Source organism: Triticum urartu, chromosome 4 (assembly GCF_003073215.2).
Source record: "Triticum urartu cultivar G1812 chromosome 4, Tu2.1, whole genome shotgun sequence".
In the NCBI taxonomy this organism is placed as follows: domain Eukaryota; kingdom Viridiplantae; phylum Streptophyta; class Magnoliopsida; order Poales; family Poaceae; genus Triticum; species Triticum urartu.
Window position 1 is genome coordinate 392,493,969 of NC_053025.1, and position 15,934 is coordinate 392,509,902.

General features: G+C 42.0%; 1 long non-coding RNA gene across 35 annotated transcripts; it reads right to left on the reverse strand.

The window, feature by feature from the left end:
• Positions 1-1,349: 1,349 nt before the first annotated feature.
• Positions 1,350-12,992, reverse strand: LOC125551758. 35 transcript variants are annotated; one of them, XR_007303119.1, is made up of 21 exons: positions 12,730-12,992; positions 12,336-12,542; positions 12,180-12,259; positions 11,979-12,097; positions 11,824-11,883; positions 10,821-10,879; positions 10,340-10,402; positions 10,131-10,258; positions 9,775-9,947; positions 8,704-8,762; positions 8,222-8,284; positions 8,013-8,140; positions 7,657-7,925; positions 6,488-6,546; positions 6,007-6,069; positions 5,798-5,925; positions 3,997-5,710; positions 3,516-3,578; positions 3,307-3,434; positions 2,972-3,145; positions 1,350-1,410 (listed from the first exon to the last, which is right to left on the reverse strand). It is a non-coding gene; the product is annotated as an uncharacterized LOC125551758 (long non-coding RNA). The 35 variants fall into 35 exon arrangements; XR_007303097.1 differs by having other exon boundaries at positions 1,577-3,145; XR_007303110.1 differs by lacking the exon at positions 1,350-1,410 and having other exon boundaries at positions 1,526-3,145; positions 3,997-4,055; positions 5,442-5,710.
• Between the last annotated feature and the right edge of the window lie 2,942 nt (positions 12,993-15,934).

The following is a 15,934-nucleotide window of genomic DNA, read 5'->3' on the forward strand; positions in this document are numbered from 1 at the left end:
CGTTCCTTACGCGGTTGGGTGATAATGGGAACCCCTTGACAGTTCGCCTTGAATAAAACTCCTCCAGCAATGCCCAACCTTGGTTTTACCATTTGCCACCTAGCCTCTTTTTCCCTTGGGTTTACGGAGCCCAAGGGTCATCTTATTTAAACCCCCCCCCCCCCCGGGCCAGTGCTCCTCTGAGTGTTGGTACAAACTAGAGTCCTGTGCAGCGCCCCCTCGGGGAAACTCGAGGTTTGGTTTTAGTTGTATGGAGCGCTCATCTAAGTGTGCCCTGAGAACGAGATATGTGCAGCTCCTATCGGGATTTGTCGGCACATTCAAGCGGTGTTGCTGGATTTGTTTTAACTTGTCGAATTTGTCTTGTAGAACCGGGATGCCAAGTCTGATCGGAATGTCTCGGGAGAAGGTTTATCCTTCGTTGACCATGAGAGCTTGTGATGGGCTAAGTTGGGACTCCCTTGCAGGGATTTAAACTTTTGAAAGCCGTGCCCGCGGTTATGGGCAGATGGGAATTTGTTAATGTCCGGTTGTAGATAACTTGAACCTTAACTTAATTAAAATGAATCAACTACGTGTGTAACCGTGATAGTCTCTTCTCGGCGGGGTCCGGGAAGTGAACACAGTGTTGGAGTAATGTTTGCCGCAGGTTGTTCTCTAGTTCTTCGTTCATGCTTTGCCTTCTCTTCTCGCTCTCTTTTGCGAACAGGTTAGCCACTATATATGCTAGTCACTTGCTGCAGCTCCACATATTACCTTGCTTTTCCTATAAGCTTAAATAGTTTTTAATCGCGAGGGTGCGGGATTGCCGAGTCCCCGTGGCTCACAGATTACTTCCAAACCAGATGTAGGGCCCGATAATTCCGTTCCAGATGTTGCGCTTGAGCTCAAGTGAGAGTTCGACGAAGACTCACGCCGTTACTATGTGTCTTTCCCTGATGATCAATAGTGGTGCCCAGTTGGGGCAATCGAGACCATGTCGCTTGTTGGGGTTGATCTTTTATTTTGGTACCGTAGTCAGACCATGATTGTATTGGTTGATGTAATGCTATTTATGTATTTTGTTTGACGTGGCGAGTGTAAGCCAACTATGTACCTTTCCCCTTATTATCTATTTACATGAGTTGTTGTGAAGATTATCTTACTTGCAACATTGCTTTCAATGCAGTTATGCCTTTAAGTCATGCTTCGACACGTAGGAGATATAGCCGCATCGAGGACGTATAGGAGGAAGGAGTACGTCGATGGAGCAACAGGAGCCCACGAGGGTGGTGGGCGCGCCCCCCTACCTTGTGGCCTCTTCCTTTGTTTCTTGACGTAAGTCTCCTGGATCATGTTCGGTGAGAAAATCACGTTTCCGAAGGTTTCATTCCGTTTGGACTCTGATTGATATTCCTTTTCTTCGAAACCCTAAAATAGACAAAAAAACAACAATTGTGGGCTGGCCTCCGGTTAATAGATTAGTCCTAAAAATAATATAAAAGTAGATAATAAAGCCCAATAATATCTAAAACAATAGATAATGTAGCATGGAGCAATAAAAAATTATAGATATGTTAGAGACGTATCACACCACCTGAAAAAACTTCAGTCGGTACAATCATAAAATCGGCACCCTTTAATCTATATTCCATAACCCACCCCATCAGTTATACTGTAGCATATATATGTTCCAAGGTCTTCTCTAAGCTCCTTCAGCTTATCCGTTGCCATTGTACAACCTTCAACATTCGTGACACCGAGTTTGACAATCCCCATATCCATAAGGTGCAGGTTTGGGTGTATATATGTTGATGACTTTGGTTGGCTCTAGTCCTTTTGGTATCAGAAAAATTCAGCAGGCAATATAGCGCTAGCATCCTTTGTCGAGCACTTCATTACAGGTTTGGGAGAGATTTTGACAACATCCGGATGCACCACTACCTAAGAGCAACATCGGCGACAGTGTTTGAATTTCTTCTAAAGGAAAGCAGAAGCATGCAGGATAAGGAAAAAAATCATAACTACACAAAGATATCTTTTTGCCGAGGGCAAGCCTCCTTTTCTAAAAACACACACAAATATTTCGAAGTCTCATGCTTAACTGAACAAGATAATCACAACATAGCATTAGTAATACCTTTGGCACGTGGCTGCGCAACAAACCAGAGTGGTCAAAATTACTGCACTCACAAATGAACTCATCTTTTTCAACACTAACCTCCACACAGTATTCAACACTTCACCGCAAGATAGTTGACAATGGGTTCTTAGTATCCAGTACACCAAAACTTAGCTCTTGATTTCCAAGAGCATAAAAATGTTATCCTCAAAAGGCACTTCAAAACACACACTCACACAAGCACACAGGCATGCCTGACACGGACCCGACACGGCCCGGACCGCACCCGACGCGCCCGGCGCGTGCATGCAAGCATACCTGATGCAGTCGTCGTGGCTTATTGGCCAACATCACGCACTTAAATAATTTCCTTTTTGTTTTTATGTTTTCCCTGCCAAAAGTTTAGCACTTTCTTATTGTGAAAGTACTTCGCACCCATCAGATTCCAAAATGTAATTAGCTATGGAATAATAAGATAGTAGGAGGAACGCACTTCAAAAATAAATTAGCGAACCATACATTTGATCAAGCCAAGGGCGCATGATTTCTTTGATCAGTGCAAGCCTCTTAAAAAGTTGAGAAACTGGACAACGTACTATAGAAATAATCCAAGCAACCCTACTATACTATCGAGGCATACGTAGAACGGTATAAGCGGTTGTTCTCATGCAAACTGGAGTAATATATATCCAATTCACCAGCTACAAATACAAGATGGCCAAGCCTTTGTTAATAAGATGAACATGATCCAGGCAGAGGACATTAGCTAAGAAATGTAGTAGCAAAGATTAGTCAGATGAACATGCTCAAGGCTAGGAGGACATCACCTTAGTAACTTAATATAGCATAGAAAACAGGGATAATCTTTACCTGAATCTCTTGCAACGATGCCTCCATGGTAGAGATGATATGAAAAATCTCAGCTGGGCTGTATTCCTTGATGGGGCCGCGTAGAGGCAGCATGCACAATTGCAGCAGAGCGTGACCTGACACCGCGAGCGCAGGCATCATAGATTGGCGCACAAGTGGAGGCCGATGAATGCGCTGGTGTCATGCACGAGACATGCGAAAAATTATCAAACCAGCATTGCACGTAGCATCGATGGTTCTCTGAAAAATATCTTCAAAAAGCGGCTAGACCAATCTTAGCATTGCTTGTACAGTCTCTAAAATATTTCTCGTACTGGAGAATTGTGATCGCATACCGTGCATTTACTCTAATGCGTAAACAAGACTCATATCCATCACAATTTCTGATTGTTGTAACTGACTGGAGTAAGACGCAAGATGGTCCATTTTTGTTGTCGAGATTCAAGAGATCATATATAAGAGCCTACATCACATAAGCAAGCAATCATAAACTACCCAACAGATTAATAGGACAAATTACTTTCGAATAACCAAAGTCACATACTTTCCGGCAAGAAGTTGTACTTCAATTCAGCGCCATGGTGCCCAGTTGAATTGTTTCCAAGATCTGCCAGCGATGAGAAGAGACTGCTATGAAGCAAAGCAGGCAGAACTTGTCTTGCGGACATATGCATAACTGAAACAAGTAGGTTGAATCATAGAAGAAAACCAAGAAAACACAAAACAAATAGTTTGAATAATGTGGCCTCGACCCTCAGAACCCTATGTTATATACATTTCACTTTTACTTTTCCAGATCCAAGATCGTAGGATTCGAGCTTTGAAAATTGCATGATTAACTACCATGTTATTTACCACTTGTGGACTGCTCATTGAATGCTTACTTCCATAAATCTACCTTCTCTAATAAATTAAATAAGAGGCATGAAACGCCGCAACAGACATAACTATGACAAAGAGTACCCTTTCTGCTTCCAAACTACTAATAAAATGGGAGAGTATAAGGGCAAAACCATCCACCATACCTGCACCATCATAAATCAAAAAACCATATGTTTCAGCCCCACTGTTTTGTTTTTGTTTTCTGCAAAAGGATACACGTCATTACTGCCAAGTATCAGTACAAGCTCAGTGCAAAATGTGTAGGTGGCTTTGGATAGTCAGTTGTGCTAATTCTGGATCAGAACTATCTTCTTTAATCACTGGGTGCAGATCTTTTTCGAGACTAATTAAAGCAAGTCCATTTCATACTGTGCTATTTGCGATGAAATATCCTTCATATGCAATTCTTATGTTCGACAGTGCCATATTAGTGGGCGAACTGTCTTTCTCCACTCGCCTATCACTTGCTTCTGTATAAAACTGGATTCATGTTATTTACAAACTACTAACAGAAGGGATGCAAGCTGCACAAAATTAATTCCATTTAGAAAAATCACATTGCAGATGTATTGTGCATTTATGCTCCAGTTTAATCGTCCTCATGTAATCTTGTTTTCAGCTGAACGACAGTCATGTCAAGCTGAACGACGGTCATGTCAAGCTGAACAAGGAGGACAACAACAGGGCCACATTGTTCCCTGCCCACCACGGGCCACTTCCATACACCACCATCTCTGATCGCCACAGGGATGTCGGACCCAGCTATCAAGCCCATGGTCATCCTAGAGCCGGTGCACCCATAGATCATCGTGTTGCACCTGTTCCCGCAGCCACCACGCTATTGTAGAATAGATGGTGAGAGGCGAGCCAATGGAGGAGTAACAACTAGGGCATGATATGAGAAGAGGATCTCCCTAAGACGGTTGTACCCGCTGCCGCTGCCCTACATATGAACCCGCCACCGTAGCCCTACATCTGTGCCACCGCCGCGCAAGAGGGACGGGGACCGCACCCGACGCGCGCATGCACGCGTACCTGAGGCAGTCGCCATGGCTTATTGGCCAACATCACGCACCTAAATAATTTCCTTTTTTGTTTTTATGTTTTCCCTACCAAAAGGTTAGCACTTTCTTATTGTGAAAGTCCTTCGCATCCATCAGATTCCAAAATGTAATTAGCTATGGAATAATAAGATAGTAGGAGGAACGCACTTCAAAAATAAATTAGCGAACCATACATTTGATCAAGCCAAGGGCACATGATTTATTTGATTATTGAAAGCCTCTTAAAAAGTTGAGAAACTGGACAAAGTACTACAGAAATAATCCAAGCAATCCCACTATACTATCGAGGCATACATATAACGGTATAAGCGGTTGTTCCCATGCAAACTGGAGTAATATATATCCAATTCACTAGCTACTATTACAAGATGGCCAAGCCTTTGTTAATAAGATGAACATGATCTAGGCAGAGGACATTAGCTAAGAAATGTAGTAGCAAAGATTAGTCAGATGAACATGCTCAAGGCTAGGAGGACATCACCTTAGTAACTTAATATAGCATAGAAAACAGGGATAATCTTTACATGAATCTCTTGCAACGATGACGCCATGGCAGAGATGATATGAAAAATCTCAGCTGGGCTGTATTCCTTGATGGGGCTGCGTAGAGGCGGCATGCACAATTGCAGCAGAGCGTGACCTGACACCGTGGGCGCAGGCATCATAGATTGGCGCACAAGTGGAGGCCGATGAATGCGCTGGTGTCATGCACGAGACATGCGAAAATTATCAAACCAGCATTGCACGTAGCATCGATGGTTCTCTGAAAATATCTTCTCATTCATCAGTTCTTCTACAGAAAAAAGCGACTAGACCAATCTTAGCTTTGCTTGTACAGTCTCTAAAATATTTCTCGTACTGGAGAATTGTGATCACATACCGTGCATTTACTCTAATGCATAAACAAGACTCATATCCATCACAACTTCTGATTGTTGTAACTGACTGGAGTAAGACGCAAGATGGTCCATTTTTGTTGTCGAGATTCTAGAGATCAGATATAAGAACCTATATCACATAAGCAAGCAATCATAAACTGCCCAACAGATTAATAGGACAAATTACTTTCGAATAACCAAAGTCACATACTTTCCGGCAATAAGTTGTACTTCAATTCAGCGCCGTGGTGCCCAGTTGAATTGTTTCCAAGATCTGCCAGCGATGAGAAGAGACTGCTATGAAGCAAAGGAGGCAAAACTTGTCTTGCGGACATATGCATAACTGAAACAAGTAGGTTGAATCATAGAAGAAAACCAAGAAAACAAAAAACAAATAGTTTGAATAATGTGGCCTCGACCCTCAGAACCCTATGTTATATACATTTAACTTTTACTTTTCCAGATCCAAGATCGTAGGATTCGAGCTTTGAAAATTGCATGATTAACTACCATGTTATTTACCACTTGTGGACTGCTCATTGAATGCTTACTTCCATAAATCTACCTTCTCTAATAAATCAAATAAGAGGCATAAAACGCCGCAACAGACATAACTATGACAAAGAGTACCCTTTCTGCTTCCAAACTACTAATAAAATGGGAGAGTATAAGGGCAAAACCATCCACCATACCTGCACCATCATAAATCAACAAACCATCTGTTTCAGCTCCACTGTTTTGTTTTTGTTTTCTGCAAAAGGATACACGTCATCACTGCCAAGTATCAGTACAAGCTCAGTGCAAAATGCATAGGTGGCTTTGGATATTCAGTTGTGCTAATTCTGGATCAGAACTATCTGCTTTAATCACTGGGTGCAGATCTTTTTCGAGACTAATTAAAGCAAGTCCATTTCATACTGTGCTATTTGTGATGAAATATCCTTCATATGCAATTCTAATGTTCGACAGTGCCATATTAGCGGGGCGAACTGTCTTTCTCCACTCGCCTATCACTTGCTTCTGTATAAAACTGGATTCATGTTATTTACAAACTACTAACAGAAGGGACGCAAGCTGTACAAAATTAATTCCATTTAGAAAAATCACATTGCAGATGTATTGTGCATTTATGCTCCAATTTAATCATCCTCATGTAATCTTGTTTTCAGCTGAACGACAGTCATGTCAAGCTGAACGACAGACATGTCAAGCTGAACAAAGAGGACAACAACAAGGCCACATTGTTCCCTACCCACCACGGGCCACTTCCATACACCACCATCTCTGATCGCCACAGGGATGTCGGACCCAGCTATCAAGCCCATGGTCATCCTAGAGCCGGTGCGCCCACAGATCGTTTCCTTTCTGTTTTTATGTTTTCCCTGCCAAAAGGTTAGCACTTTCTTATTGTGAAAGTCCTTCGCACCCATCAGATTCCAAAATGTAATTAGCTATGGAATAATAAGATAGTAGGAGGAATGCACATCAAAAATAAATTACTGAACCATACATTTGATCAAGCCAAGGGCGCATGATTTCTTTGATCAGTGCAAGCCTCTTAAAAAGTTGAGAAACTGGACAAAGTACTACAGAAATAATCCGAAGCAATCCTGCTATACTATCGAGGCATACGTATAACGGTATAAGCGGTTGTTCTCATGCAAACTGGAGTAATATATATCCAATCACCAGCTACTATTACAAGATGGCCAAGCCTTTGTTAATAAGATGAACATGATCCAGGCAGAGGACATTAGCTAAGAAATGTAGTAGCAAAGATTAGTCAGATGAACATGCTCAAGGCTAGGAGGACATCACCTTAGTAACTTAATATAGCATAGAAAATAGGGATAATCTTTACCAGATCTCTTGCAACGATGACGACATGGCAGAGATGATATGAAAAATCTCAGCTGGGCTGTATTCCTTGATGGGGTCGCGTAGAGGCGGCATGCACAATTGCAGCAGAGCGTGACCTGACACCGCGGGCGCAGGCATCATAGATTGGCGCACAAGTGGAGGCCGATGAATGCGCTGCTGTCATGCACGAGACATGCGAAAAATTATCAAACCAGCATTGCACGTAGCATCGATGGTTCTCTGAAAATATCTTCTCATTCATCAGTTCTTCTACAAAAAAAAGCGGCTAGACCAATCTTAGCTTTGCTTGTACTGTCTCTAAAATATTTCTCGTACAGGAGAATTGTGATCACATACCGTGCATTTACTCTAAAGCGTAAACAAGACTCATATCCATCACAACTTCTGATTGTTGTAACTGACTTGAGTAAGACGCAAGATGGTCCATTTTTGTTGTCGAGATTCTAGAGATCATATATAAGAACCTACATCACATAAGCAAGCAATCATAAACTGCCCAACAGATTAATAGGACAAATTACTTTCGAATAACCAAAGTCACATACTTTCCGGCAAGAAGTTGTACTTCAATTCAGCGCCGTGGTGCCCAGTTGAATTGTTTCCAAGATCTGCCAACGATGAGAAGAGACTGCTATGAAGCAAAGCAGGCAAAACTTGTCTTGTGGACATATGCATAACTGAAACAAGTAGGTTGAATCATAGAAGAAAACCAAGAAAACACAAAACAAATAGTTTGAATAATGTGGCCTCGACCCTCAGAACCCTATGTTATATACATTTCAACTTTTACTTTTCGAGATCCAAGACCGTAGGATTCGAGCTTTGAAAATAGCATGATTAACTACCATGTTATTTACCACTTGTGGACTGCTCACTGAATGCTTACCTCCATAAATCTACCTTCTCTAATAATTCAAATAAGAGGCATAAAACACCACAACAGACATAACTATGACAAAGAGTACCCTTTCTGCTTCCAAACTACTAATAAAATGGGAGAGTATAAGGGAAAAACCATCCACCATACCTGCACCATCATAAATCAACAAACCATCTGTTTCAGCTCCACTGTTTTGTTTTTGTTTTCTGCAAAAGGATACACGTCATCACTGCCAAGTATCAGTACAAGCTCAGTGCAAAATGCATAGGTGGCTTTGGATATTCAGTTGTGCTAATTCTGGATCAGAACTATCTGCTTTAATCACTGGGTGCAGATCTTTTTTGAGACTAATTAAAGCAAGTCCATTTCATACTGTGCTATTTGTGATGAAATATCCTTCATATGCAATTCTAATGTTCGACAGTGCCATATTAGCGGGCGAACTGTCTTTCTCCACTCGCCTATCACTTGCTTCTGTATAAAACTGGATTCATGTTATTTACAAACTACTAACAGAAGGGATGCAAGCTGTACAAAATTAATTCCATTTAGAAAAATCACATTGCGCCGCTGCCCTACATATGAACCCGCCACCGTAGCCCTACATCTGTGCCACCGCCGCGCAAGAGGGACGGGGACCGCACCCGACGCGCGCATGCACGCGTACCTCACGCAGTCGCCGTGGCTTATTGGCCAACATCATGCACCTAAATAATTTCCTTTCTGTTTTTATGTTTTCCCTGCCAAAAGGTTAGCACTTTCTTATTGTGAAAGTCCTTCGCACCCATCAGATTCCAAAATGTAATTAGCTATGGAATAATAAGATAGTAGGAGGAATGCACATCAAAAATAAATTACTGAACCATACATTTGATCAAGCCAAGGGCGCATGATTTCTTTGATCAGTGCAAGCCTCTTAAAAAGTTGAGAAACTGGACAAAGTACTACAGAAATAATCCGAGCAATCCTGCTATACTATCGAGGCATACGTATAACGGTATAAGCGGTTGTTCTCATGCAAACTGGAGTAATATATATCCAATCACCAGCTACTATTACAAGATGGCCAAGCCTTTGTTAATAAGATGAACATGATCCAGGCAGAGGACATTAGCTAAGAAATGTAGTAGCAAAGATTAGTCAGATGAACATGCTCAAGGCTAGGAGGACATCACCTTAGTAACTTAATATAGCATAGAAAATAGGGATAATCTTTACCAGATCTCTTGCAACGATGACGACATGGCAGAGATGATATGAAAAATCTCAGCTGGGCTGTATTCCTTGATGGGGTCGCGTAGAGGCGGCATGCACAATTGCAGCAGAGCGTGACCTGACACCGCGGGCGCAGGCATCATAGATTGGCGCACAAGTGGAGGCCGATGAATGCGCTGCTGTCATGCACGAGACATGCGAAAAATTATCAAACCAGCATTGCACGTAGCATCGATGGTTCTCTGAAAATATCTTCTCATTCATCAGTTCTTCTACAAAAAAAAGCGGCTAGACCAATCTTAGCTTTGCTTGTACTGTCTCTAAAATATTTCTCGTACAGGAGAATTGTGATCACATACCGTGCATTTACTCTAAAGCGTAAACAAGACTCATATCCATCACAACTTCTGATTGTTGTAACTGACTTGAGTAAGACGCAAGATGGTCCATTTTTGTTGTCGAGATTCTAGAGATCATATATAAGAACCTACATCACATAAGCAAGCAATCATAAACTGCCCAACAGATTAATAGGACAAATTACTTTCGAATAACCAAAGTCACATACTTTCCGGCAAGAAGTTGTACTTCAATTCAGCGCCGTGGTGCCCAGTTGAATTGTTTCCAAGATCTGCCAACGATGAGAAGAGACTGCTATGAAGCAAAGCAGGCAAAACTTGTCTTGTGGACATATGCATAACTGAAACAAGTAGGTTGAATCATAGAAGAAAACCAAGAAAACACAAAACAAATAGTTTGAATAATGTGGCCTCGACCCTCAGAACCCTATGTTATATACATTTCACTTTTACTTTTCGAGATCCAAGACCGTAGGATTCGAGCTTTGAAAATAGCATGATTAACTACCATGTTATTTACCACTTGTGGACTGCTCACTGAATGCTTACCTCCATAAATCTACCTTCTCTAATAATTCAAATAAGAGGCATAAAACACCACAACAGACATAACTATGACAAAGAGTACCCTTTCTGCTTCCAAACTACTAATAAAATGGGAGAGTATAAGGGAAAAACCATCCACCATACCTGCACCATCATAAATCAAAAAACCATATGTTTCAGCCCCACTGTTTTGTTTTTGTTTTCTGCAAAAGGATACACGTCATCACTGCCAAGTATCAGTACACGCTCAGTGCAGAACATGTAGGTGGCTTTGGATATTCAGTTGTGCTAATTCTGGATCAGAACTATCTGCTTTAATCACTGGGTGCAGATCTTTTTTGAGACTAATTAAAGCAAGTCCATTTCATACTGTGCTATTTGCGATGAAATATCCTTCATATGCAATTCTAATGTTCAACAGTGCCATATTAGTGGGCGAACTATCTTTCTCCACTCGCCTATCACTTGCTTCTGTATAAAACTGGATTCATGTTATTTACAAACTACTAACAGAAGGGATGCAAGCTGTACAAAATTAATTCCATTTAGAAAAATCACATTGCAGATGTATTGTGCATTTATGCTCCAGTTTAATCGTCCTCATGTAATCTTGTTTTCAGCTGAACGACAGTCATGTTAAGCTGAACGACGGTCATGTCAAGCTGAACAAAGAGGACAACAACAGGGCCACATTGTTCCCTGCCCACCACGGGCCACTTCCATACACCACCATCTCTAATCGCCACAGGGATGTCGGACCCAGCTATCAAGCCCATGGTCATCTTAGAGCCGGTGCACCCACAGATCGTCGTGTTGCACCTGTTCCCACAGCCACCACGCTATTGTAGAATAGATGGTGAGAGGCGAGCCAATGGAGGAGTAACAACTGGGGCATGATATGAGAAGAGGATCTCCCTAAGACGGTTGTACCCGCTGCCGCTGCCCTACATATGAACCCACCACCATAGCCCTACATCTGTGCCACCGCCGCGCAAGAGGGACGGGGAATGAGTTATAGATGTGACAAGAATTTGTGCAGCACTAACCTGCCTTGGCTCAATGCAAATGTGCTTTAGCATATCAAAAGTATATCTACCCCTAAATGGACGGAAGTATGAATGTACGGTAGTGGGCAAGCTGAGGTTACCTAGGCTGAATGTCGATCAAAGGTGCCTTCCATTTTCCCTTCAGGTTCCTAATTTTATGACTACACAAAAATCCCATGTCAGAAGTTGCAATGACAATGCACATTGCTGCTTGTATAGAAAATTTGACTATCTAATATTACTGTCGTGGATGTACCTTTTGCATCCATGGTCTCTTATCTCTTGTACTCAAGGTACATATATATGGCGTTTGGGCAATGGAATTTGGAGTAACTGCTTGCTGACAATTGACGACATTGTTGGGCATTGAGTTAACTGAATCGCACAAACTACTTTCAATCCTTGCTCAATGGCCAAAATGAAGGAGACCAAAAGATAGAAAAAGAGAGAAACTTACCATTGAGATAGAGGTTGAGTCAGGCAGTCCTACACGTAGAGTCAGCAGGCTGCAGCGTCGTTGTCGGGACGGTTCGACACCTGCACGATGACAGACTGTCAGATCACAGGACTCGGCTTAGGCAACGAATTCAAGGGATTTCTAGACCAAGCATACATAGGGCCGCCATGGTTGTTGTACATGACGAAGAGGAGCGCGGGAGGCGAGCCCCAACCCATCAAGGTCGCGGCCCCTTCCATCTGAACGCTGCACTCGAGCGTCGCCACGCAACAGCTCAGACTCCACGAGTTACATACTCATCTTCCTAACACGACGAACGTCATCTGCCCGTCCCCAAGATCCATACTTTCAATCCCGCCACCCCTGGATCATGCAGCGCCGAGTTAGTTGATGCAGAGAGGGGTATGACGGAGGCTGCAAAAAGAATCTAGAAACATAGGAGGAGGTGGTGCATCCTAAGGTAAAAAAGATCGTCATGGATGGGATCAAGGAGGAATTAAAATAAACCCAAACTTGACGGGGGAGCAGGTGCACGAGGAGACAAACATACCACGAGCACCAGATCCGAGATCAGGCACTCGGTCCAAGGGATCTTCCTCAAGCCGTCTCCTCGGCGGTGGCAGAGCGTGAGTCCGCGGAGGAGCAGAGCGGAGTCGCCGACGTCGGCCAGCGCCAGGGTCACGAGGAGGGCGCCCTGGTAGAGGAGATCGAGGAGAAGAGGACGGTGGCGCGAGGACGTCGGGAGGATTGCGAGGAGGGCATGCGAGTGGAGGATTGCGAGGAGGTACACGTTAATGGGCCGTCCCAATGTTGTGACGTGATGATGTAAAAGATGGGCGAAAGATAGAAGTGATGGGAGGAGGTGGGAGTGAGGCAAGACTACCAACTGAAACATTAGAAGTAGAGAAATTGGGTTGCCTCCCAACAAGCGTTATCGTTTAACGCCCCTAGCTAGGCATAAAGCAAGAATAGATTTAGGTATTGTCATCTTTGATATGCAATCCATAAGGGCCCTCATAATTGATTCATAAGGCAATTTAACTTTTTTTCTAGGAAAGTGTTGCATGCCTTTCCTTAACGGAAATTGAAATCTAATATTTCTTTATTTCATGTCAATAATTGCATCAATCGTTTAAGGAAAGGTCTACCAAGAATAATAAGACATGTAGGATTGCAATCTATATCAAGAAGGATGAAATCTACAGGCGCATAATTCCTATTTGCAACAACAAGAACATCATTAATCCTTCCCATATGTTTCTTAATGGTGGAATCCGCAAGGTGCAAATTTAAAGAACAATCATCAAATTCACGAAAACATAACACATCACACAAAGTTTTTGGAATCGTAAAAACATTAGCACCCAAATCACACAAAGCATAGCATTCATAATCTTTAATCTTAATTTTAATAGTAGGTTCCCACTCATCATAAATTTTTCTAGGAATAGAAACTTCTAGTTCAAGCTTTTCTTCATAGGATTGCATTAAAGTATCAATGATATGTTTAGTAAAAGCTTTATTTTGATCATAAGCATGAGGGGAATTTAACACGGATTGTAACAAGGAAATACAATCTATCAAAGAGCAAATATCATAATTAAATTCCTTGAAATCCAAAATAGTGGGTTCATTGCTATGTAAAGTTTTGACCTCTTCAATCCCTCTTTATTAATTCTAGCATCAAGATCTAAAAACTCCGAATTATTGGGACGCCTCTTAAGTATAGTTGACTCATCTCCAGTCCCATCTTTATCAAGATTCATATTGGAAAACAAAGATTTAATAGGAGACACATCAATCACTTTTAGATCTTCATCTTTATTATCCTCTAGATCTTCCGGTTTAGCGGCCATCTTATTAACTAAGGTGGCTTGCTTATTCGAAATTTGTCCTACTAAATTTTCAAGATGGGCAAACTGAGATTTCAAACCATAAAATTCCTTAGACATATCATCAAGCTCTTTATTCATGTACTCCATAAAGCCTTTCTGTTCTTTAAGCTCGTTTCTAAAGAAATTATTATGCTCAAATTGCAAAGACATAAAGCTTCTAATGTTGTTTTCAATTTCTTCCAACCTTCTAAGGTGAGGATCAATGCTATTAGGCAAGGCCATAAGGGCAAACATGCACACAAGAGGCAAGTGAAAAGAGGCGAGCGGAAAATGGCGAATAAAATGACAAAGGTGAAGTGGGGGAGAGGAAAACGAGAGGCGAATGGAAAATAATGTAATGCGAGGGAGAAGAGTTTATGATGGGTACTTGGTATGTCTTGACTTGAGCATAGATCTCCCCAGCAACGGCGCCAGAAATCCTTCTTGCTACCTCTTGAGCATGCATTGGTTTTCCCTTGAAGAGGAAATGGTGATGCAGTAAAGTAGCGTAAGTATTTCCCTCAGTTTTTGAGAACCAAGGTATCAATCCAGTAGGAGATAACTCGCAAGTCACCTAGTACCTGCACAAATAATCAAGAACCTTGCAACAAACGCGATAAAAGGGGTTGTCAATCCCTTCACGGTCACTTGCGAAAGTGAGATCTGATAAAGATAATAAGATAAATATTTTTGGTATTTTTGTTGTATAGATTGGAAAGTAAAGATTGCAAAATAGTAAACGAGATGCGATGTAAATAAAAGAGATGCAATATGATAAGAAAGAGACCCGGGGGCCATAAGTTTCACTAGTGGCTTCTCTCATGATATCATGTATTACGGTGGGTGAACAAATTACTGCCGAGCAATTGATAGAAGAGCGCATAGTTATGAGAATATCTAGGCAATGATTATGAATATAGGCATCACGTCCATGTTAAGTAGACTGAAACGATTCTGCAGCTACCACTATTACTCCACACATCAACCGCTATCCAACATGCATCTAGAGTATTAAGTTCATAAGAACAGAGTAACGCTTTGAGCAAGATGACATGATGTAGAGGGATAAACTCAAGCAATATGATATAAACCCCATCCTTTTATCCTCAATGGCAACAATACAATACGTGCCTTGCTGCCCTTGCTGTCACTGGGAAAGGACACCGCAAGATTGAACCCAAAGCTAAGCACTTCTCCCATTGCAAGAAAGATCAATATAGTAGGCCAAACTAAACCGATAATTTGAAGAGACTTGGAAAGATATCAAATCATGCATATAAGAATTCAGAGAAGAACCAAATATTGTTCATAGATAAACTTGATCATGAATCCACAATTCATCAGATCTCGGCAAACACACCGCAAAAAGTATTACATCGAATAGATCTCCAAGAACATCAAGGAGAACTTTGTATTGAGAACCAAATAGAGAGAAGAAGCCATCTAGCTAATAACTATGGACCCGAAGGTCTCTGGTAAACTACTCACACATCATCGGAGAGGCTATGGTGTTGATGTAGAAGCCCTCCGTGATCGAATCCCCCTCCAGCAGATCGCCGGAAAAGGCCCCAGATGGGATCTCATGGGTGCAGAAGGTTGCGGCAGTGGAAAAGTGGTTTCATGGCTCCCCCTGATGTTTTTAGGGTATAAGAGTATATATAGGTGAAAGAAGTATGTCGGTGGAGCTCCGTGGGGCCCACGAGGGTGGGGGCACGCCCTCCTATCTCATGGAAGCCTCGCGGAGTTCCAGACTTCCAGTCCAAGTCTCCTGATTTGCGTTTGTTCCAAGAAAGATCGTCACAAAGGTTTCGTTCCGTTTGGATTCCAATTGATATTCCTTTTTTGCGAAACACTAAAATAGGCACACACAAAACAGAAACT